General features: G+C 36.8%; 1 pseudogene; it reads right to left on the bottom strand.

Moving 5' to 3' along the window:
- Positions 1-21,402: 21,402 nt before the first annotated feature.
- LOC146999283 (U6 spliceosomal RNA) lies at positions 21,403-21,458 on the bottom strand (annotated as a pseudogene).
- Between the last annotated feature and the right edge of the window lie 3,411 nt (positions 21,459-24,869).

The following is a 24,869-nucleotide window of genomic DNA, read 5'->3' as shown; positions in this document are numbered from 1 at the left end:
ACTTGACAAAGGATTCAAGGTTAACTTATTACACTATTAAGAAACAGAAGAGAAAATAAACCAATGCCGCTTTTCTTAGTACATATACCAAAATCAGAAGAAAATAAAGAAGTATTCAAAATCAAACGCATAGGTTATATGAACGTATCAATAGAATCATTACACAAGAAACCTGGCCCTCCACAATGCTATAGATGGCAAGGAATTTTTCACAGTTCCATGCTCTGCACTAGAGAATGGGTATGTGTCCTTTGCGGAGGCAATCATAAACCCCAGCCAACTTTTCAAATTGTCCGGCCAGACCAAAAAACAAACAAGTTCAATTCCAACCCAGCCCTCCACCAGCAATCAATCCCTGGATTAACAGAAGACAAGACTTTCCTCCGCTGACCAGACCTCTTCGACTTCTCTTCGCTAAAATCAATCTGGACAATAGTGATACAAGGACTCAAAAACATTAAAACCTCTAGATAAAATAGTCGCAGTAGTCGAAATCATTGAAAAAAATAGTAAATCATCTTTAATTCTAATAAATTCAAGAATAGGTGCAACATAAAAATCCTCTCTTGGAACGCAAACGGTCTTTACCATAAAAAAAAGATGAATTATCCAACCTCATTATTGAAATTAAACCTGACGTAATACTCATACAAGAGATTCACCTTAGACCAGCACTCAAAGTACTTTATGCTAATTATAACACCTACTGTACGGATCGTGAGACAGGAACAGGCGGCGGCATCATCACATTTGTTAAAAGGAGCATAAAGCACTCTCAAATTCCTAATCCCAGCACCACTTTCGAAAGTAAGACAATAGAAATTGCAATAGAACACAAAAAATTCAAAATTTTTAATATATACATCCAACCAAATAATAATCCCAGCGCACAAGAATTGATTCACCTGCTTAATTCTAATACTTCTACCAATGTCGGAGGGGACTTCAATGCCAAACCTCCCTGTTGGAACCGAGGACCAGCTAACAAAAAAGGAAATGACATATTTAAACTCATTCTATCAAATAATTATAACATTCATGCCCAAGATGAGCTCACCCATTACGGGTACAATAGCGCCACCACAATTGACTTCTTCATCTCAAATAATATTATTAACAGATGCAATATCTCTGTAATTCCAGCCCTCTCTTCCGACCACAACCCAATTGTATTTGAAATCCCCATTAATAAATACCTCCCCTCACTTGACAGAAGTATAGGAGTTACAAATTGGATCAAATACTCCGAAATTCTGAATAACTCCATACAAGGAAACCCATGCATCAACAACAAAGAATATTTAGAACACGAAGTCTCAAAATTTAACAACTGCATCAATTCTGCTTTAAAGGAAGCCAACAATACTTTTTATGTGAACAAGCCTTTCCTCTCCCTGCCTGCCGGTATAAGAAATAGTATTAAAGAGAAAAACCGGATCCGTAAAAGATGGCAAACCACCAGGGATCCACAACTCAAACGCGAACTAAACTCTATGCAAAAAGAAATCAACAGAAAAATCAAGAACTTCAAAAACCAAAAATGGACCAATTTCCTAAATAACCTAGCTATAGAGGACAATTCCCTATTTAACGTTTCCCGCAAATTCAAGAAACCTTGTAAACCTATCCCACCTATCCATGGACGTAGTGGAATTTCATATACAGAAGATAAAGGTGAATCTTTTGCGGACTATATGGAAGATACATTCACTCTTAATCCCACTCCGTACGACAATAACCATATTCAAAGGATCAGCCTGGTGGTCAATAACTTCCTTCATATCCCTGCTCCGTACAACTTCACTTTCCTGACTACCCCAACAATCGTTGCCAACACCATCAGCTCCTTACAAACGAAGAAAGCCCCAGGGCACGATGGCATCTCGACCAAAGCACTGAAACATATTCCGATCAACGCTTTTACCTGCCTAAGATAATCAACAACATTATCAAATTCGCTCATTTTCCTAACTCATAGAAGAAAGCTACAATAATTGTTTTTGCTAAACCGCAATAAAATCCAACCATCCCACAGAACTATCTCCCTATCAGTTTACTTAGCCACCTGTCTAAAGTTACTGAGAAAATTCTACTTTTCCACATCCAAAAAATTCACCCTTCCATGAATTTTCTCCCAGAAGAACAATTCGGTTTTCGTAATCATCATAGCACTTGCCACCAACTTCTTAGAGTTATCAACATTATCACTGAAGGCTACAACTGCAAACTTCCGACCGCTGCCATATTCCTCGAGATCGCGAAAGCTTTTGACAGGTAATGGGATCGAGGCCTTATTTACAAACTCTCAATTTAATCAATTAAAATCTCAATTCACTCTCAATTTTCCAGATCATTTTATTGGCTTAATAACCTCTTTCCTCAGTAACAGAACATTCAGAATCAAAATCGGTACTGCTTACTGAACCACCAGAGTAATCAAAGCTGGTGTCCCACAGGCACTTTCGCCGTACCTCTTTAATATTTATACACGAGTCATCCCTAAAGACCCTTCTGTTTATCTTGCACTCTTTGCCGATGACACCGCCATACTTACTAAAGCCTGCACAGTTATCGCCGTAAGAAACCAACTCCAAAACTATCTCATAAAACTGGAAAAACGGCTCACCCTTTGGAGGATTAAAACTAACACTGATAAAACCAAGGCAATAATTTTCCGTAAGGCAAACTTGAAATACTATCCTCCACCCCCTGAAATATTTGACGAATAAATAGACTGGATTAATGAAACCAAATACCTCGGAGTCACCCTTGATCAAAAACTTACCTTCAGAACCCACTTCCGCTCCGTAGTACAAAAATTTAAAATCACCACTGCTACTATGTGACCTCTTCTTGGTAGAAAAAGCAACTACTACAAACAAATGAATTTTATATCGCTCCATACTTCGTCCAGCCCTTCTTTATGCAGCTTCGATCTGGAGACATGCAGCTAAAACCAATATTAAATAATTACAAATTCTATGAGAAATTATCAATGCTCCTTGGTAAATTCCAAACATCAACATTCACAGAGACCTTCAAATCGAACTTATTCAGGAGTATATTAAACGATTAGCGGTCAACATCTTTTATTCAGTACAAACCCACAGTAATAGTCTTATCAGCACTCTCAGACACTCCCCGCATCCCAGTGAAAAACATTGGAACCCAAGTGACATCCTACCAACATAAGAATTACAACCTTAATTTACTCATTCACGCTTAACTGACTCTGCGGTCTGCCACCCGCGGCTACATCTTTTAACGACACTGAACTTACCGCCCCCTTCTTCGCCGCCGCTAGCGCGGACCTGACTCTCTTTTCCGCCTTCCACACTGCTCTTTCTCCTCCTCCCAGATTCTTATCAGAAGTCGAGTAAAAAGATGTTTCAACACCTTGACACTCAGGAATAAAATACGATCTGTGTGTGCGTGTGTGTTTTAACGATTGCCCGGAGCCTTTTTGACTCATCGCCGCCGTGCGCCGCATGACCTTGCACCTATTGTCGGCGCGGGCCTGAGGGTGTGCCTCAAGGCTGTGTGTTTAGTGTAACCCTGTTCAGCTTAAAAATAAACTCTGTATTAAAAGAACTTCCTCCCGCCATCTTGGGATCTCTATAATGTTGATGATCTACAGATTGGCTGTCGAGAGGCAGACATGAGATACGTAGAGAGGGAATTGCTAATGGCTGTGAATAAAATCCAAGAATGGCCAGACAACCAGGGATTTACATTTTCGAAACGGAATACTTTGGGCGTGCATTTTTGTAGAAAGCGAGTTCTCCATCCTAAGCCTGAGTTATATCTGAATGGTACAATTATTCCAGTTGCGCCTGAAGTAAGATTTTTAGGAGTGACCGTTCGACCGAAAATTGACTTTCCTTTCTCATGTTTTAAATCTGAAAAGAAATGTTTAAAAACACTAAATATTTTAAGTGTTGGCGAACACCTCCTAGGGTGCAGAGCGTTGCACTGTGCTTCGCATTTACAGAGCGCTTGTCCGCTCTAGACTGGACTATGACTCAGTTGTTTACGGATCCGCTCGGTCATCCGTATTGTTAAAACTAGATCCTGTTCACCATCAGACTCTGCGGATTTGTTCTGGAGCCTTCAGGACTTCTGTTCAAAGCCTGTATGTCGACTTTAATGAACCATCACTTTATCTGAGGCGTGAGCAGTTGTTTCTTTCGCAGCATTTTAATCTTCTTTCGCAACCTGAACATCCTAATAAGCTGTGCTTATTTGATAATGTGTGTAACACTTTATTTGAAACACGTCCATCCTGTGTGCCTACCTTTCCTTTAAGAGTTCGCCCTGTCAGCGAGGAATTTTCCCTCTCTGATATGTGCACCCAAGCAGCGCAGAATTTTGAAATCCCACCTTGGAAAAATGCACGGATTCAGCTTCTTGATGTTTTCAACCATCACGTAAAGGGAAGCACTAACGACATCGTTTACAGACAACTCTTTACTGAACACAGGCAGAAATATAACAGTTACCTTTCAGTATATACAGATGGATCCAAGTCAAATGTTCATGTTGGGATGGCGTTTGTAATTGAAGATCACATAGAGGGCAGATGTTTTCACAACGCTTTCGCAGTCTTAACATCTGACTCTAACTGCAATCTATTATGGTCTTTTGTACATCTCAAAAGCTCTGCCACAAGAAGTTCATACTGTAGGCAGAATCGTATAATGCGCTATAAGCGTTAGAAGCTTTTTCTGACACTCAGAATGTTGTAATAGTGGATGTTCTGAAGATACATATAAACTTAACGAGACGTGAATATGAAATTCTGTACTGCTGGGTTCCCGGACATGCAGGAATAAAGGGAAATGAACTGGCGGATGTCACAGCGAAATCTGGTGTTGAACCGTCCAGTCGCCTCATCCGTTTCAGAGATATCTGCTATGTCATCAAAGAAAACATCCGAAAAAAAATGGCAGCAACTTTGGGACGTTCAAGGTGAAAAGAAGCTGAGAAGTGTAAAGCCTAGAATTGAGCGTTGGGATTTTAATAGAAATCGAAAGGAGGAAGTTCTTTTGGCTCGCCTCAGGATTGGTCACACTAGAGTGACACATAACTATCTTCTGAACAGTTGAAAATGAGCCTATTTGTTCAAATTGTAATGTTTACGTATCTGTCCGTCATATTTTAATTGAGTGACCAAGCTTTGAAAATCGTCGTCAGAAATATTTTAATAGCTGTGACTTGCCTCTCGACCGTTTAATAGGAAGAGAGGTCAATTGTAATTTAGTTTATTATTTAAAAGAGACTGGCTTTTATTATCTAATGTAATATGTTTTGAAGCTTGTGTATTTTATGTTAATGTGTGCTTTTACCTTGTTTTTATGACTTCATCCTCTGGATTTGGTAAGCAATTTCAAAGCATCATTTATTCATGATTTCATCTACCTCGTGTTTAGCGCATTATAATCATTTTTGGTTTTGCACCAATAATCTTATTCTCACTCATTCATCATTTCACGATAATTTTCATTATTGTGTTGGACCAAGTTAAAACCTTATATATTGAGAACAATGAAGGAATCCACAGCAACAAGTTGAGCATTCAATCCCAATAAAAGAACTTTTAAAGGCATAAGTGTAATAAATTTTTGTGTATCTAGTTCACCACTTCGAGCTCAGCTTACGTCTTGGAGAATTCTTTCAGATCTCAACTCTTCAGAATTTGAAAAAAAAAAAAAAAAAAAAAAAAAAAAAAAAAAAAAAAACTCTTTCCTTTTGGTTAATAATTTGATGTCTACACTTAAGTCAAAAAAGTGTAGACATCAAATAATTAACCAAAAGGAAAGCGTATTTTTTTTTCTTTTTATTATGAACAGTTGAGAGCTGGAAGAATCTTTCAAGGCCCTTTGCTTTTTTGTGTACACTTTTTGACCTTGGTATTCTAAAAATATATTTTCCATTCCAAAGTCAAGAAAGTGTAGATATAAAATTATTTACCAAAAAGAATCAGTTTTTTTTTGTTTTAACTTTAAGTGTTATGATAACTAATGAAAAAGCATTAAGTTCTCTTAAAGAGATTAAATTGAGTAATCCTTGCACTAGAGCCCTTTTAAGAAGGGAACAAAGATGTGCTTAGAGCCTGATAACAACCGCTTACGGTTGAAAGAAGTAAGATTGCTCGATTACGGGACAAAGAGAGAGTGACCCTGAGGGAAGATCAGCGAATTCACTCAGGCGGGGGGGAAGGGAAGCGAACGAGTGTATTGATCAAGGATCAAGGAAGTTAATTTACGGAGTGCGCTAGGCTAGGCCTTTAACTCCACATCATCAGAGATAGAATAATTACATCAAAAGAGGGGTTCATCTAATAAGGGAAAATTTTGAAGCCTAATTATAAAAATAAAAGCTTTTCAGATAATGCCTTCCGCATGAGAAAAAAGGAAAACTCTTAGAAAGTCTTTAAATTAAATTTTGTGTTTAAAAAGGGCCAGGAATAAATTTTGAGAGAGGAGTCAACATTCAAAAAGTTTTGAAAAGAATAAAAAGGTGCAATACATTTCCTTGATTCTTGATATCAACAGCAAAATAAAATCCTTAGGACAAGCAGTCCGGAGAGTTGGGCAAAAGGGCTGGGGGCGAAACTCGTTGGGCGGGTTCTAGTAGCAGTTCAGTGTGATACACTGAAGGAGGAGAAGAAAATTATTGGTCGCTATTTAGTGCGACGTTAAAAGGTCGAAAGCAACCCGTTTAGGGGGTCGAAAGCAACCCGTTTAGCGGGTGGAAAAGAAGCTTTTAAGAAGCTATTGAGAAATTAAGTGCAGTCGCGTGCGGCTGCGGAGATAAGTTGTCCCTTGTTAAAGAAACTTTAGAAGACATGGAGGTAGGAAAGGGAGGAGGGGCCATTCCGCGCTAGAAGTGAAGCACTGCTTTGAAGCTTGGGTCACCAGACAGGGTGTTATTTGTTTACATTCAGAAGCTCGCTTGACAAGATTCTGATAGTATTTCGACACACGACAGTTCCATAGAAATCGAAAAAGGGACACTCTCGCATGAAAGAAACATTCATAGTGGGATGGATAATAGCAATTTGTATAGTTTACTGACATTTACGCAAAAATCACATCTTGGTTATTTTTCGATAACTAACAACAGCGATTTTGATTATGAATTTGTTTTATAAAATTCTAAGCTGTTGCACTACAAAAATATAGATTTTAAGAAAATTGCTAAAAGAGATCTGCCAAAATTTATTTTCTAGAAGATTTGAAAAGTTTGAAACTTGATGACTAAATGTACATATAAAATTATGTATGTTAAAATATTTGTAATTAGGCACATAGGTCAGATTAAGATTTTATTAAATAGAGTAACGCATGCAAGGGCTATCTGCCTAAAGAGAGAGATGCCGTCGTGGAGGAATTTTGAAGAAAAACTGACCTTTGAGTGGGTATTAAAAATAATACTTATAATTTTCATTCAAATTATATTCATATATATTTTTTATGTAAAACTTTCGGGTGTATGCTAAATTAGTGTAAATTACTTTACACGAAAAATATAGTGAATGCACAGAAATTAAAGATTTGCACATGCCGGAAATGATAAATAGGAAATGTGTATGGGTATTTATGCATGTGCTTGCAAAAAGCATGTATCTGCCTTTGACAAAATACTTAAATATTCATTAAATTATTTATAAATGTATTTGAAATGAAGAATTTATTCACTTATAAAAAACTGTGAAAGTACTGTGAAGAAATCTAATGATTAAATGTATCTAATTTATAATGATTATAAATATTATCTAAATATATAATAACCTTAATATTGAATTGTAAACATAAATTGAAATCCTGTTGACAAATACGTTATAAAACTATTTAAGCAAGAATTGTTCGTATTGGAAAGCAATCTGTTAAAAGGTATTGTAAAGCAAATGCTATGAGATGCGCATTTAACGTAATAAGGAGTTTTGGAATATGTATTGTTGAAATGAAGGGTAAAAAAAAAATCTGATAAGTATAATTAAAAGAATTATTCCCTTTACATTTTATAATAACTCAGTTACAAGTTTTAAATAATACTTAAAAAAAAAAAAAAAACTTATTTTATTCCCTTTCAGAAATGTTCAGAGAAAGTCAAATACTATTTAATACATATTTAATTATTAGGAATTAGCGAAATACTTATTTAAAGTATTTCGCTAATTCCTAATAATTCTCTAATTTAAAATGAACAGAATAGAGCATTAATTATAAATTGACTTACATTTTTCGATTTAAAAGAAGCCAAAAAATCATGTCATATTTAAGAAAGTATTTTAGGAAGAAGCTCTATAAATAGAAAAGAAATAATGCATAATTTTAATATTAATAATACAATAAACTTTGATCTTAACTTTTGTACCTTAACCGAATAAAATCGAATCACCTTAATTTTTTTTCTAATGTAATTAACGAAAACTTGTGAAAATATTTCATTCAAATTAAACCATTCTGAGAAAACTGTCCTGTGAAAAGTATAGCATTTAATTCCGTTCAGAATGAAATGTTGTTTAAAAATATGTTGTTTTCACATACTTAGGACTCTGAAGTGTTGTAGAAAAAGAAAATATATACATTTATATGTATATGTGCGACGTAATTACAAAATATTTACACCCGAACGCGTCAAATCCCATAGAACTCAATGGTAAATGACCCAATGTTTTGGTCACCACGTTGGGATCGCCGGTGCTTCAGAGCAGGGTACGGAGAAACTTGTTTAGGGCGACTCCTTCTTACTTCCTACCTCCATGTTAGAAGACTCTTCTTAAAGAGTTAAAGAACAGGGTTCCTCCGGTCAATGCCCTTACGCAATGTTAACGCGGGGGCGGTTGGGGTTTAGGAACGAGAGGTAAGCATCCACTTGGGCGTCTGTATTCCAATACCGACGCCGTTTAAAAGGTAGTTGAGCATAATCAGGTTGTAAGATTGCTCTGGGTCGCTTTTTAGAAGAGGCAACCGCAGGATCATATACCGGCAGGGTATGTAATACTGGATTTCCAACAAGATGGATGTTTTTGAAAAATCTTTCCGAAAGTCGCTGTATAAAGCGATTAATGGGCATAATTTTGACGTCGTTATGAATGTCATCGTTCCTTATGAACCATGGAGCGTTTAATATCTGCCGTAAAAATTTTGATTGAAAAATTTGGACGTGTTTACGGTTAGTCACAGCAGCTGAGCCCCAGATGGGACTCGCGTAAGTGAGAATAGGCCTTATGATAGATTTATAAAGCAAGATCTTGTTATCAAGTGACAGGTCGCTATTTTTAGCGAAAAAGGGGCGCAGGTTGGCTTTGACAGCTTCCGCATTCGCAATAATTTTTTGAATGTGGAGTTGCCAAGTTAATTTTGAGTCTGGTAGAACACCAAGGTATTTGTAAGTAGTAACCCAGGGAATAGGTTCACCGAAGAAAATTAGATTATCTAAACGAGGGATGTTTCTTCGGATGAATAAAGTGGCAGCACATTTAGCGACATTAATTTTGATTTTATACAGTCCGAGCCAGAGTTCTAAGGCTGAAAGGTAACTCTGTAATGTAGAGATTACTGTGGTGATGTTGGTATGTTGAGTTAGGATGGCCGTATCGTCTGCATATAAAGCTAAATCGATACTAGGTGCCTTAGGCACGTCGTTGATATAGATATTGAAGAGCAGAGGTGAGACAAGACTGCCCTGAGGACATCCAGCATGGATCGGGCGGGGAGAGGAGAGTTCGTGGTTAACTCGTACGCGGAAGCTTCGTCCGGCTAAGTACGAGCTAATAATTTTAATGATGTGAGCCGGAAATCCAAGTCGCATGAGCTTGTAAATAAGTCCGTCATGCCAAACCCTGTCAAAGGCTTTAGCTATGTCAAGATAGACAATTCCAGTATTCTCTCGCTTACGAAAGCCTTCATGAATGAATTCCACTACACGTAGTAACTGGTGTACCGTGGAGTGTTTAGGTCGGAAGCCGAATTGTTCCGGGATGATTAAGTTTTGATCTCGACAAAATTCATTCAGGCGATTAAGTAAGACATATTCATATACTTTTGAGAGTGAGGAAAGCAGACTAATTGGTCTGTAGTTGACGGGTAAGTTTAGGTTTTGCCCCGGTTTTGGAATGGGGACGACCGTTGCAATTTTCCAGCGGTTGGGGAAGTAGCTTCTCCTTAGCATAAAATTAATAAGGACCGTAATCCAAACAATAAACATTACAGGGAAATTTTTAATCATGCGATTAGAAATAGAATCCATGCCTGGAGCCTTGTTGGGTTTCAGTCTATTGATGTATTCCATCACCTCTTTAGGATCAGTGGGCCTAAGTTCAGGCGTGAAAGGTTGTGTTAAAAACTCTTCAACACGTGAATGTATGCGCCCTTGAGTAACCGGGCGGTTACAGCAGGCGTCGTTATTAGGAGCGAATTGAGTAGCAAGGCTGTCGGCTAAGACTTCTGCCTTTTCAGTGTCTGTGTAAGCCATCTGTGCGTCATCGGCCGTTTGGAGCGGCGGAATGTGTCTGGATTGTTTGCGTATTCGAGCGGCAGCCCGCCAAACCGAATTGTCTTCAATCGTTAGGGACTCAATGTAGTGTTTCCACTCCGTCTGTTTGAAGAGACTGGTTTCAGTCCTTATCTCGTTCTGTATTTTGCGAAATTGGGCGCGAATACTGGGATCACGCGACCTTTGCCAAAGTTTTCGCAAAAAGTTCCGCTGCTTAATTTTGGATTTAGTCTCAGGTGGGAGTCTGACACCCGGATAGAAAATTGGTTTTGAAGCCGCAGCTCTCGCTTCTTTGAGAATGGACTCCAAATTTAGTAAACACCTGTCAAAATCCGAATTGCTGGTAATTTTGATAGGGGGGATAGCAGTACGTTCCAAAATAAATCTAAAATCGTTCCAATTTGTAGAGACTTGCTCCTGTAATTTTGAGTAACGATTTTGGATATCTAGGGTGATCAAAACTGGATAGTGATCAGAGTCAAGGTCTTGAATCACTTTTATTTCGTGTCTAAAATTGACATTATAAAAGGCAGCCAGATCAAGAACTGCAGGGGTCCCTCTAACAGGGTAGTAAGTCGGGAGGGTAGGAGCTATGATCTGTATATGGTTTCTCTGGCACCATGAATTTAGACTAATGCCATACCTGTTCCTGTTAGGGCAAAACCATGCGGTATGACGTGAATTTAGGTCACCAGCAATAATTAGGTGATTTGATAATGATAAAAGTTTATCAAAATCACTGACAGGAAAAGTACCTCTTCCACGTGCAGTTGATAGTGGAGGCAGGTACGCCGAGATGACTGTTAGTGGGGGAGAATTTTGGAGGAAAATTTTGATTCCAAAATACTTAAATCAGGAGGGGGTATCATGTGATGCTTAATCGAACGATTCACGTAGATTCAGGTGCCACCACTTGCACGCCTGGCTAATGACACCCTGTCAGTCGAGTACATGTCATAATTCCCAATTTTGGGAGTTCTCCCTGGGGTAAGATGAGTCTCTTGGACTAATAACATGTCAAGATCGTGCACTACAATAAAATCTTTGACCTCATCGATCTTATTCGTGAGGCCGTTTGCATTCCATGTGCACATGGTAAGTTCTCTGTTGGTAATTGAATTTTGTCTTAAACAGTTGAATTTAAGGCCGTGGTAAAAGGTTACAGCTCTGAAAAACTTAAGACATGGGTCTAAAATAGCCGAGAAATCCTAATTTGAAAGCATAATATAGCTTTCATAAATTAGGAAGGCCCTCGTAAGAGCGTCTGCCTGCCTAAGCTTTGGAGACCCTTTGGAAGGCTTGTAGTAGAATATGCCTATCTACCGCAGGATCGCGGGAGATTTCAATTAGGCATTTTAAAGTAGAGGAGAAAACATCCTCGGAGGCTCCACTTTCTACTTGAGTAACCGGGGGAGCTATTTGAGGCACATTCGCCATAGCCGCCGGATTTGGACCCTGATTTTTGGGTAGGGGCTCTGTAGGTCCTTTACCTAGGGTCGCTGCATAAGACAGCGAGCTTGTGCTTTTAGGTGCAGTCACAGTGGCTGGTTGTTCAGCTTTTGCTGGGGTGTTTGTAGTTCCCTGAGGGGGGGGGCTGCAGGAGCAGCTGCCCTAGGAGCATTCTTTTTTGAGCTCTTTTTGTTATTACCTGGGTAACGAGGACAAGATTTAAAGGACGCTGGGTGACTACCTCCACAGTTGCAGCAGCAAGCAGGTTGATCGTCACTTAATGTGCAATCTTTTGCCCAGTGCGGGCCAGCGCATCTCACACAACGGATGTTAAGGGTGCAATTTCAGAAGAATGAAAAAATCCTTGGCACCTAAAGCATTCAGTAGGGCCTTTACCGCCTCTGTAAGCCTCAAATTTGACCTCAGCGCCCCACACATCGGTGACACTGTACAGTTGGTGTATGAAGGGATGAGGTCGGACTTGTATGTAAACAAGTGGCATAGGGTGTCTAGTGCGCGGTTTAGTCAACCGGGCGCTCCTATGCACTTCGAAACCCCATGATTCCACTTCATTTTTGACGTCCTCGATTTCAGTTCGTTTGGGAAGCCTCTGATAACAATTTTGATAGGCCTATCCTGCTTTAGATCAAAAGTCTTAAATTGGATGCTGGCCTGCCGCATCCATCGTGTAACCTCTCTAAATTCTAGTTCCGTTTGAACAAATAATTTTAAAAGAGGTCCAGTGAGAATGCACTTGATATTAGGTAAAATTTCTCGCAGGAAGTCATCTGCGTTCTCCACTGTTTGCTGCTCTTAAGTGAATAGCCGGAATGGAGGGTTGCTGTGGAGGGGGGGGAGCGCTCTGTGACTGCGCCGTACTAGTTTCTCCTCCTGAAGTTTCCCCGTTAACAGGGGGGGGTGATTATCGAGCTTCCCTTGGCAGGACTGCGACCGCTGTCCGAGAGGCTTTCTTTAATTCTTTCATATTTGTTTTTAGAAACAATATTTTGAATTTGCAATTACTTCAGTGGGGTTACTATCATCAATTGTAATGATTTCTGGAGTTTTTCCCTGTTTGCGTGATGCGGGGGTAATAAAGCCCTCTGAATCTACGCTCGCAGTCTTTCTTTTTCTGCTGGAGGCAGTAATGGTATCTTGAGCCGAGGGAGTCGAAACTGGACGCCTATTCTATGATCACTGGATCTGTCTACAACTTGAGCGAACAATATCGACTAAAAAAACCGGTATAGACAGCCATCACAACTTATCGGTGAAAGCCATTCTGTGGTCCTCAGTTGGTGGGCAGGTGAGTCCATTTAACTTTACTGAAAGGGGACAAGGCTTCAAGGAGCTTTAGACCAATCGCAGTACAGACGAGTGACGAAATTTATAGCGCGCGCTGGCTGAAGTTCTAGGAATATTCTCCTATTATTTCACTAACTCACACGCTGCATTTGTAGTTCGAAAAAAATTGTACAAAACAGTATTACGACCAACACGCAGCAGAATATGCTGCTGTGTTATGTGAAGGAAAATCCCGTTAAGGGGAAAATTAAAGCAGGAATATTTAGAGCAAAGAAATAAAGAGTGATATGGGATACCACGAAAGCAATGGTAAATAGATAAGAGTAAATGAATTAAGCTTACTTCAGATCATTTTAGAAATAAACAATTTTAATCATTTAAATTTATAATATGATTAATTTGCAATACAATCTAATAGCAAACTAAGTTTTTTTTTTTTTTTTTTTTTTTTTTTTTTCCATGCTTACCTTTAAATAAGAAATTAGAAAGAAAATATTTCTTTCTTATTATTTCTTCCCTTTTTTTACTTTCTTTTTCTATGAAAATTATTTCTTTCAGGCAAAGAAATAAAATTCATTCGCTATTACAGTATGGCTGATTGCTGCTGCATTCATCTATCACATACGCATCAAAATGCTTTATTTTAAACAATTTATTCTATAATTAACATGAAAGAAAATATTTTTTCAATATAAAATATATAACCAAAACTGAACTAATCTATCCTGTATGTGTGATTAATTCGTTTTGCAATTTTTGTCACACAATTACTAATACCTTTCTTTTTAATATTACATTGCTGTTATTTGAATTTTTTATATATCTAAGAACTGCTCAGTTTAAATACTCTTCCTTCTCAAAAGATTTTATTCTGTGAAAACAATTAAAAGATAGTAATATTTCCACAACGCAAGTACTAAAGTAAAAATAATCAGCGTAGGTCTCCTGCAGTTGAAGTCCTTGTCAAACCAGCGTTTCGACACATTTTAAATAGAAAACTAATAATAATCAATATCTCTTTTACAATATAAAAATGAGAATGCTATGAACAGTATTTTTTTAGTCCAAAGGGATTTGAATCCCGAAGGACTATTAGTTTCGTTTTGGCATTTTGCGTCGGACTCATAAATGTCGGTTCACTTTTCAAACTGTTGCCACAAAATGTTAGAGTCCTGCATTATATTTGAAGAAATTAAATAATGAAAAATCTGCATAAATGTATGTATATTTCTCGTATTGTGATAAAACAACGGTACATAGAGTCATCGAATTTTGAATAACGTAATCCTCCAACGAATATGAGCATGTGAAAGACCAAATTTGAAATTTGAAATTTGTTTTATGATCGATTTCCTATTTTTTAAAACTTTGACGAATTTTTGATTAACAAACTCAAGGATTTCAAAGCGAGCAATGGCAACGTTGTGCAGAAAAAACATTTTTATCACCAGCGCATGAGTCTCTGTATCGGAAATTCTAAAGATATGCTCGTTTTAAAACTATTTTGCGATATTGCTGTTGCACTGGATCTTATGGTTTAAGTGCGAGGAACGTGATATTTAATAAAGAAAGGTAACACACAAAATGTTAAAAAACGCCCCTTTGGACGTAATTTAAAATCTGAAACATTTCAGATTTTTTTTTTTTTTTAATTTGCAAAGAAACAATTATTTTTTAATACTATATTAAGTTACAAAAGTTCCATGAACAAACCCTCAGTCTTATAGCGTTGTTACTTTATAGCATAATACAATAATAATGCAGTATAATTCTGCTAACAAGCCCACCAGCCGCCGAGCGGTAGAGTCGCTGAACGCAGGTAGTTTGGTCCGAGGTTCGAATCCCGCGAACGAGGTGGCCGGCGTTTTCGTGGCTTTCCCCGTGTGTAACTTGTATACGAGCCAGTTTCGCTTAGAAAGTCCTCACTTAGAAACCAGTTTTAAAACGTAATAAAATTGCACCACACACACACACACACACAAATCTGAAAGCCTTCAGAATTTATATTACTCCCAAAGCGCCATTTTTTTAACGTTTTGCTTGTTACCTTTATTTATTAAATATCATGTTTTTCGCACTTAAACCATAAAATTCAATTCAACAGCAATATCATATAATTTAAAAAAAGCATAGCTTTAGAATTTCCGATACACAGTCTCGCGCGCTATAGATGAAAAAAATTTTTTTTTTCTTTCAATGTTGCCATTGCTCGCTTTGAAATCGTTGGGTTTCTTAATCAAAAACTCACAAATGCTTTACAAAATATGAAATAGATAATAAAACAAATTCCCAGTTCCAAATTTGGGCCTCCAGATGCCTATATTAGGATAGAGGATTACGTTATTCAGAATTTCATGGTTCAAGGTACCATTGTTTTATCACAGTGCGAGAAACATTCATACATTCTGAATATTCCTCATTATTTAATTTCTTTAAATATAATAGAGTGCGATAATGCTTGGTGGCAGCGATTTGAAAAGTGAAACGCCACAAAATGGCCAAACGAAATTAATAGCCCCTCTGAGCTAAAACTTATTTTTGAAAGTATCACACTAGTAGTAGTACAGCTACTGAAAAAGATATTATAAAGCTATTTTATAGTTTTATATATATATATATATATATATATATATATATATTAATTTTTATTTTACAGTAGTGTGAATTTCGCGTAATAATGAACGACATTCCTTTTTGTGTTCACAGTATTATTGGTAAGGTATTCAACTGTTAGATTTTAAAGTAAACGTAATTCTTGCTGTACATACATCGAGTAGAAGCTTATCGGATGTCTACATTTGTGTTAAATCAAGAAGGTTAATGTGCTTGATAAACTTATTATCGTCTCCATTTTTAAAGCATACAATTACAATTTATATTTATAATTTCAGGAATAGTATAACCTTTCTTTCAGTAGAAATTGCGTTCTTGTTTTCTGAATGTGGCTCCAAATACTCTCTCAGTTCATCGCAAATTAAAATAACTATAAATTTTGGCAATCTGAAATACGCAATGAAAACATCTTTTGGCAGAGCAAAAGCATCAACATATTTCCTATAAATTCGCCATCGATTCAGAGATCTACAACAATTCAGTGATAAGATTAGATCGGTCGTCTTGGCTATTATCATCAGATGGATTGCTCTCTGTACATGATTGCACGTTTGGAGTATCCAAAGGTAAAGCATTTGTTTTCGAAGAATCACAAAATTCCATGGATGAAGGCTCTGTCGGCGGGAGCTCGCAAAGCGAGCAACCGCCCTCGTCCGCGTCCATACTCGGAAATCGAGTGTATTGAAACCTTCGAGGCGCCTCGTCTCCATAGCAACGCCTCTTGGGAAAAGGAAGCGCATTATATGCGTTCTCCAGAATAGCTCTGGGTCTCATTTTTGACGATGCAATTCCCGGATGATAAACAGGGAGGCTGTGAAGTACGGGGTTTCCGATCGAAGGAATCGTTTGTAAAAAGTTAGCCGAAAGTCGCTGTATAAAGCGATTTATGGAGAGAATTTTGGCTGTATTATGAATGTCCTCGTTCGTAACAAACCAAGGAGCTTTATAAATTCGTCGTAGCATAATGTTCTGAAAAATTTGGATATGTTTCCTGTTAGTAATTGCTGCTGCGCCCCAAACCGGGCTAGCATATGTCAGAATTGGCCTTATCATTGATTCATAGAGCAAAATCCTGTTTTTCGTGGACAGTTCGCTATGTCTAGCGAAAAAAGGCAGTAATTGGGTTTTGACAACCTTCGCATTGGACATTGTTTTCAATTTCTTTTTTCGATCCCGAAATATTATAAACGGGTCTTCCAAGCCATTTTTCCAAGAATGACAGTTTTCCTTCTCCTCGACAATAAATTGGAAATTTTTTAAATGTCAGATTCAACATGTGTAAAGTAAATTGTAAATGACAATAAGGTATTTCTCGTTCGTCCCAAGATAAACCGTGATAGTAATTGCTTGCCCAAACGGCCGTTTTCTTGTCTTGGTCATCCATAAAATAACATGGAAAAAGAGAATTAAAAACGTTGATTCGTTTACCACGTTTCTAACATAAATAAGAAACAAATTTTGGATCTCCTGGATTAATAATAATTAAGGAATCTTAATGGTATTATCAAGTATTGATGAGAAAGAAATTGAACTATCTGTACATCATTCGGTTGAGGAAATGTGTTTTATAGTAGGTTATTATTTTGTTTTATTATATTACAAAATTTTGTTTAGAATCCTTTTTTAGTGTTAATGTAACTTGGAAGAAGCGATTAAACTTGACACAAAACTACTCGTGAGATTCCTTTAATTAGGAAAAGTTCTTAAAGAAATTTGTATCTAAGGTAAAAATTGGTCTTGAGAAATGAGTCTGTCAAGATTGTCTTTATTCTTTTTTACTTATGATTTGTGTGTTCAGAAGGGATTTTTCTTTTCACTTGTGAGCTAAAAATGAGATTTTGGAACAGTATTTTTTTTTTAACTTGGGACAGGAAGACAAGTGAAAAAAAAAAAAAAAAAACAGGACATTTATTTAAATAAATGAGTTTCTTAAATTCTACTTTTGCTTACCTTCCAAAGGGATAATCTTGAGTTTTCACCTCAACGAAACGTGAGAGAAAGAAATTGAACCATTTGTACATTATTTGGTTGTAGAAATGTTTTATGGTAGGTTCTCCTTTTGTCTTGTCATATTACAAAATTTTGTTTAGAATTATTTTTGAGTGTTAATGTAACTTGGAGAAGCCATTAAACTTGACAGAAAACTACTCATGAGATTCCTTTAATTAGACAAAATTCTTAAAGAAATTTGTACCTAAGGTAAAAATTGGTCTTGAAAGATGAATCTGTCTGGATTGTCTTTATTCTTTTGACTTATGTCTTCAGAGGGCATTTTTCTTTTCACTTGTGAGTTTAAAATGTTATGTGTTCAAAAATGAGATTTTTGGAATAGTATTTTTCTTTAACTTGTGATAGGAAGATACGTGTGGGAAAAAAAACAGGACATTTATTTAAATAAATAAGTTTATTAAATTTTACTTTTATATATTCTGTTGTGACCATAACATATACAAACTTCTCGCTTTGTGCTGTTATGAAAATGTTTTCGGTAGAGCTATTTTTGTTTACATAAATAAACTCAATATACACAAACACTTTCATGAAGATCACATACATCTTTAAAGTCCAGCTGTGTTTCCCTTGTGGAAAAATACGTTTGTCCTGTGACTGGGTCTTTCTCTATACAAATAGATCCTTTTAACACGTCACTAATAAATTTAGGATAAGAAATTGTGTCTTGACCTAAATTATCTAGGAGGATCTGCAATTAGAAGAAATTCAGGAATTTCATATTTCTCGATAGCCTGGTTTCATCCATGAAAAATTTTGGAATATTTTCACAAGCTCTCAATTCGAACGCATCATTGATAATTTTATTTTCTGAAAAGTAATAGCACTATCATTATGAAATTTTATTGAGTATAAATATGTATAATACATATAATTATAAAATATCTTAAAATCTGAACCAATTTTTTATTTTAACATCTCTTGTCCCCTTGCTTATTCATATCATTCACAGAAATGTCTTTGGCTGTATACACACCTTTTCCCATTAGATAATTTTACATCATAGTGTATAGAGTTCAAGTCAGTTTGTATCTTATTTAGAAAGTTGAGAGAGTTTTCCTGATGTCAGTAATTATCTGTGCCAAGTTTTATGTACTTTGAATATTTTTAAAGTTGGGAAAAAGAACATTCTCTTGAACAATATTTTTTTATATACTCAAATGTTTAAATCTAAAAACAAAAAATCAACTTTTAAAATATTGAGGAAAAGCATGTACTAAAATGTTTCAAAATGAAAATGTGGGATAAATAAATAAATAAATTAGTTTTTTCTAGGAGGAGTTCTTATTATATATATATATAAAGAAAGAAATTTAGAACTAACTTTTCACAAACTCTAAAAATTGAAATTCGAATGAACTTCATAAAATCCTATAAATGTAGAATTAGAATATTTTAAAATTTAAAAATTAAAATAAACTATCACAAAAAAAGAAAAAAAAAGAGTGTAAAAGAACAAGAAAGTAGAGGAATCCAACCAACTTTAACATCGTCAAGAGGAGGTATGTCGAACTTAATTACATTTCCCCTTCTAAAACAAAATTCTTGCTTTGATGTGTCCAGAATCAGCTGATGAACCATTTCAATATATTTTTTAATCTTAATACCGTATTTATGCGAATCTAATGCACCATCGAATCTAATGCGCATACCCATTTTAAAACTTTAAATAATAAAAAAATTGTTTTTCGGCGAATGTAATGCGCATCAATGATATGAGGAATTTATTGAATCTTATTTTATACAACAATGGATTTATACATAAAGTAGTAGAACATAGAATTAACCTATTAGTGGGCAATTGTTATGTGAAACAATCACTGTTAGTTACCACTACCGTATATACGGTATCTATCGTAAAATATGAACATTAAATAAATCGTAACATTTCTATCTAGCTAACAGTTTCTACAATTAGTGATTAATAGTAAACGTCTTTATTCACTGTTTTCATCACTGGAATCCTCGCAGCTCTTTTCGTCAGACGCAGATTCATTTCTTCTTTCCTCATCATCATCAATCTCGGCGTTCTAGAGCTCGTCATCTTCATTGCCATTCAATGAATTTGAAATGCAGCATTTCTTGAAAGATTTCACAATCTTTGGTGCTTCGATGCTTTTCCAGGTGCAACAATGTGCGGTGCAGCACGCTTAATTTTTCCTGTCGGGGTCAATTCACGGTCATCGGCGAACTTTGCACTCGAATCTAATGCGCCATCGAATCTAATGCGCACCCCAATTTTGAATACTACATTTGGCCAAAAACGATGCGCATTAGATTCGCGTAAATACAGTAGTTCACCCAAAAATTCTGGTCCTCCTCAAAGCTAAGGAAAATGACAAAAATACAAAATAAGATCATTAAAAAATATCTTCCAATTTAAGAATATTTTTCTAATCTAAAAAGAATCTTGAAAAAAATGTAAACATGCCCTTAAAAATTTAGAAAAAATTAAAATGCTACAGTGAAAAATCTTTGAAAGTTCAAAATAATTTTAACACAGAACTTTGCTAGAACCTCTTATCAAACACCAGTAGCAAAGGGGGGGATGTAAAATTATTAAAAATTTTGTTTTGGAGGAGATAATTTCATCTTGATTATTACCATTCTGTGCAGCAGAAGACGACTGGTGTACTTTTTCAGTCGGTTTTAAGTGTTTATCCTCACTTTGGTGTTTAGCCAGGTTCTAATAGATAGTGCCATAGATGAGAGAGGATGCTGAGTAGTTATGCGAAAGAAAAAACATTTTTACATGGTTATCTGTTTTGATTGGGAAGGCTTGTTTTTTGGAAATCAAGGACATCCACAATATGATGCTGTATGATTATGAGAACAGTTGTTGCAACTTGGATTTTCTGTGCATCCAGACATCGGGCAATCCATGGTTTTGTGTTTGAAGGAGCATTTTACACAGCGTGGTGTAAAGAAGCAGTTTTCAGAGGAATAGTGCCACCGCTGACAGTTATAACATTGGGGTACTTGGTTTCTAGAGACAAACTTTTTGACAGAGAATAGCAGAAGTTCCTTAAGATGGAATATTTTGTCAGTTTTCATTCTTAACTACTTGTACCATGAATTACTTGTACCATTCTTAATTACTTGTAATGGCACTGGAGCTCTTGTTCTTCTCCTAGTTAGCTGGGTAACTTTAGCTATTGGGAAACCTCTGGCAGAATTGATGATATTTTCTTTTTTGTTTGAAGAAGTAATTCCTCTAATGACAACTTTGATTGATTGATCATACTTGACATTGATAACATAATGCTCAATATGTTTATCTTTAAATAAGGTAGTAAGTATTCTGTGATCTTCTGGGCTATGCTGATTCTGGTAGAAATGTATTGGGACACCCAATGTTTACTATAAGTTATGCAGGTATAGTCCAACCACACTTCAATCCAGAGAAAACCCAATAGATCATAGGGCTCACCGAGCTGTTGTGGCTGGAAACAACTGTCTCACCTCACACCGACAGTCCTGAGACCTCCTGTGAACCCCAGGACTCCCAACCAAGACTCCGGGGAAAATGTGGAACACTTCACGATTTTGCGTGTCATCCTTGCGCAGGGGCTATGATGGAGAATTTTGAGCAATTCACCATTAACCTTTCCTAGGAGCTTAGTATCTGTGGTATTAGCAAGTTCTTTCAAAAAATCCTCGTGCGCAAGATCTCCTTTATCAGAGGGACAGCTAGAGGGCTGGGGATCGTCTGCTGTTGCACAGCCTGAGATACTGGAGTATAAGTATTATTGCTATCAATAATCATATTTTCATTTAACACACTAAATTGATTTGTGGTTTCAATATTTTCAATAACTTTTTCAATTTTTTGCAGCTTAACAGTTTTAGTAGCTGAAATTAGAAATCCATCATTATTGATATTTTTAGTGTTAGTATTTAGTTTACATTTACTACTATTTTCAGTTTTTCCTCTGTTTTTTTTTTTTTTTTTTTGGTTTAGGGGGTGGGTTAATGCCTGACGAACTAGGAAAGTTGCACTTACCTCTTAATTACTCTGCTTCGGCTTTCAACTTTTGAAGTAGCTTTATCGCTGGGGCAGTAACCGTGTCCTCTTTCATAGCAGAACGACGTTTCTGATAAATCATGATTGAGATTTGCATACTTTTGATCTCTTTCTCCAAGTCCATGAGTCTTTCTCGTCTTATATCCATTTCAGAATCTAAATTATCATTTTCCGTAGGTAATCCTAAATTATCAGGCGGTAATCTAACACAGCTTTCGCGTGGTTGAGCTGCAGTAAAAAAGGCCACTCTCGTCCACGTTAGGATAACTATCATTGCTGTTAGGCATAGTTGCGTTGGTTGGCTCTGACATATTCAAGCAACCTACATCCACGAGGGATCAGGACCGAATGGGGAAAATATGAAGTGACTAAGAAGCAGATCGTCTCCCTCAATATTCACAATAAAGTTAAGTATCCTAAGACCCTCCCACCTACCAATGCCTGACTTGCTAAGTTTTGTACTTGCCTTCTAGGTTTCTCATTGGCTGCACAAAGTTTGGACAAGTTAGCCCACCTCTTCGATCTGCCTTCCTACGATTATGCATTTCTTCGACCACTTGGACTTCTGACGCCGAGCAGTATGTCCGCATCTCACCACCTATGCCAATAATTGCTAAGCAGTAGCTTCTCACATACTTACATCTACGACATCGATTAACTTTGAAGGTTTATGCGAAGGCTTATCTATGCATGCTGTAATAACTTACTTACATCTTCTTTATCGGTGGTTCTTGTGTTCTATTGGCCAAACAAAGACACTTTCCTTTAACTAAATCTATTTAATGAACAGAAGACTATGTACAAATATTATATACAGATTACAGAGTATCTAGTTTATGTCACTCTCAACCACTCTCATCAACCTCTCAACCCTCTCTGCCGAAACTCTTAATTAGCTAAACATACGGGCGGCGCAGCGCCCTCTATCTCTTTTTCCTACATCACTCCCCACCTGTACTCTTTAACAAGAGTACACAAACTTACTTGCATAACAATATCAACATTAATTAATAATGGATTAATACTAAATGGTATGACATATATAAATGAATAATACAAAAGAATAATCTATACTAGTATATATCAAAGCCACAAATGAACATAATAATTAATAATATAATAAACTCAATAATATCAAAAGTTCTAAATTAAATCTCGAAAGGATATAACATCTGGATCGATCTTCTGAATTGTCCTTTGGGCGTGCGAACGAAGCACGCTCGAACATGTCCATCTCTTCCTATAATCACGTTTTTAATTACACCCATGTCCCAAAGTAGTTTGGATTGTTTTGGTCCTTCTACCAACACAACGTCTCCAGTCTTAAGGTTCCGCTCAGTTTTAGGATTAGCAAAGTTATGCGCATTTCTAAGATGGAGTAAATATTGCTCTTTCCACTTGATCCATGTTAATTTTAAGAGCTTGGATTGGTAAAGCTTCCTCCTGGTTAAAGTCTCTTTGTCGGATACCTTGTTAAAAATTTCCAAGAAATGCTCGGGAAAGTTAAATGTACCACGTCCTGGCAATAAAAACTGTGAAGGTGTGAGCGGGCGAGGTTCACCCAGCTCGTTGCTCTCGTATGTTAGAGGTCTATTATTTAGCACACACTCGAGTTCAGTTAATATTGTAGAGAGCTCTTCGAAAGTCAGTAATGCTCTCCCTAAGATTTTCTTCAGAGGTTCCTTGATGCTTCTCATCAAACGCTCCCAGAACCCTCCCCACCATGGGGAACGCTCAGGTATGAATTTCCATGTTACCTCTTTGGATGTCAAGAAATCACTCACACTTGGATCTGCTTTGATTCTTTTAAATCCTTTAATTATTTCACATGTGCTGCGGAAATTCTTCGCATTATCTGAATAAATCACTTTGCAGCTCCCTCTTCTTGCTAAAAAACGTCGTAATGAAAAAATGAAACTTTTTGCTGACATATCTGAAACCACTTCAATGTGTACAGCACGAGTGACGGCACATGTAAATAAGGCTATGTACACCTTTTTGTGGTTACCTGCTTTTTCTCTAATAGTAACTGCTCCCGTTAAGTCGATGCCTACAACTGTGAAAGGATTACTTTGGACTACACGATCTCTGGGTAACTGACCCGTTAACTGTTTGGCGGGCTTCACTGCAAACGTTTTACACACCAGGCAATACTTTCTTTACTACTTGTCTTTACTACTTGTTAATAACTTTCTTTACTACTTGTCTTCCTTTAGGTATCCAAAATTTATTCCTGACTTTGGACAATGTTGCCATGACTCCTGAATGGAATACTTTTATGTGTTCACTAAATATCACTAGTTCGGTGAACTTCGTTTTGGGCAGAATAATGGGATGTTTTTCGTCATCTATTAATTCTGATTGTTCCAAACGACCTCTGACACGCAAAATACCTCTACTGTCCAGATATGGTGCTAAACTGTAAAGCTTAGAATCTGGTGTTATTAGATTATTCCTCTCTAGTTGTTGAATATCCGAAAAGTAATTCGCTCTCTGTACTTGTTTTATCCAGTACTCCTCAGCTTCTTGGATCTCCAATACAGTAAGAGGACCTTCACAGACACGTTTTCTTAGCTTGGCGACAAACCGCTTTACCCAAGCTGTAACTCTCAACAATATTTCGAGACTACTGAATTTGGTAATGTCTAACGCATTTTCTTCTTCTGGAATAGTCACTTGAACATAAGTGCTTAAACGTTCCAAATTTTGAGTATCAGTTTCTACTTTAAACTTCTGCTCAGGCCATTGATCTTCAGAATCTTTCAACCATGATGGACCATGCCACCAGTTATTATCTTTCACCAATGCATTTGCTGTTTCACCACGAGTTAATTTATCTGCTGGGTTTTTCGACCCTGGACAATATTTCCACTTATCAGGCGAGGTACAGTCTTGTATTTCTTCAACTCTATTCGACACGAACTGCTTCCACTCACGCGCTGACCCCTTTATCCACCACAAGCAA

The sequence above is a fragment of the Stegodyphus dumicola genome, chromosome 1 (genome assembly GCF_044657685.1).
Source record: "Stegodyphus dumicola isolate Sdum_Otavi_A_Nest chromosome 1, ASM4465768v1".
Taxonomy (NCBI): domain Eukaryota; kingdom Metazoa; phylum Arthropoda; class Arachnida; order Araneae; family Eresidae; genus Stegodyphus; species Stegodyphus dumicola.
The sequence above is the reverse complement of the archived record's forward strand: the minus strand, read 5'-3'. Positions and strand labels throughout refer to the sequence as shown.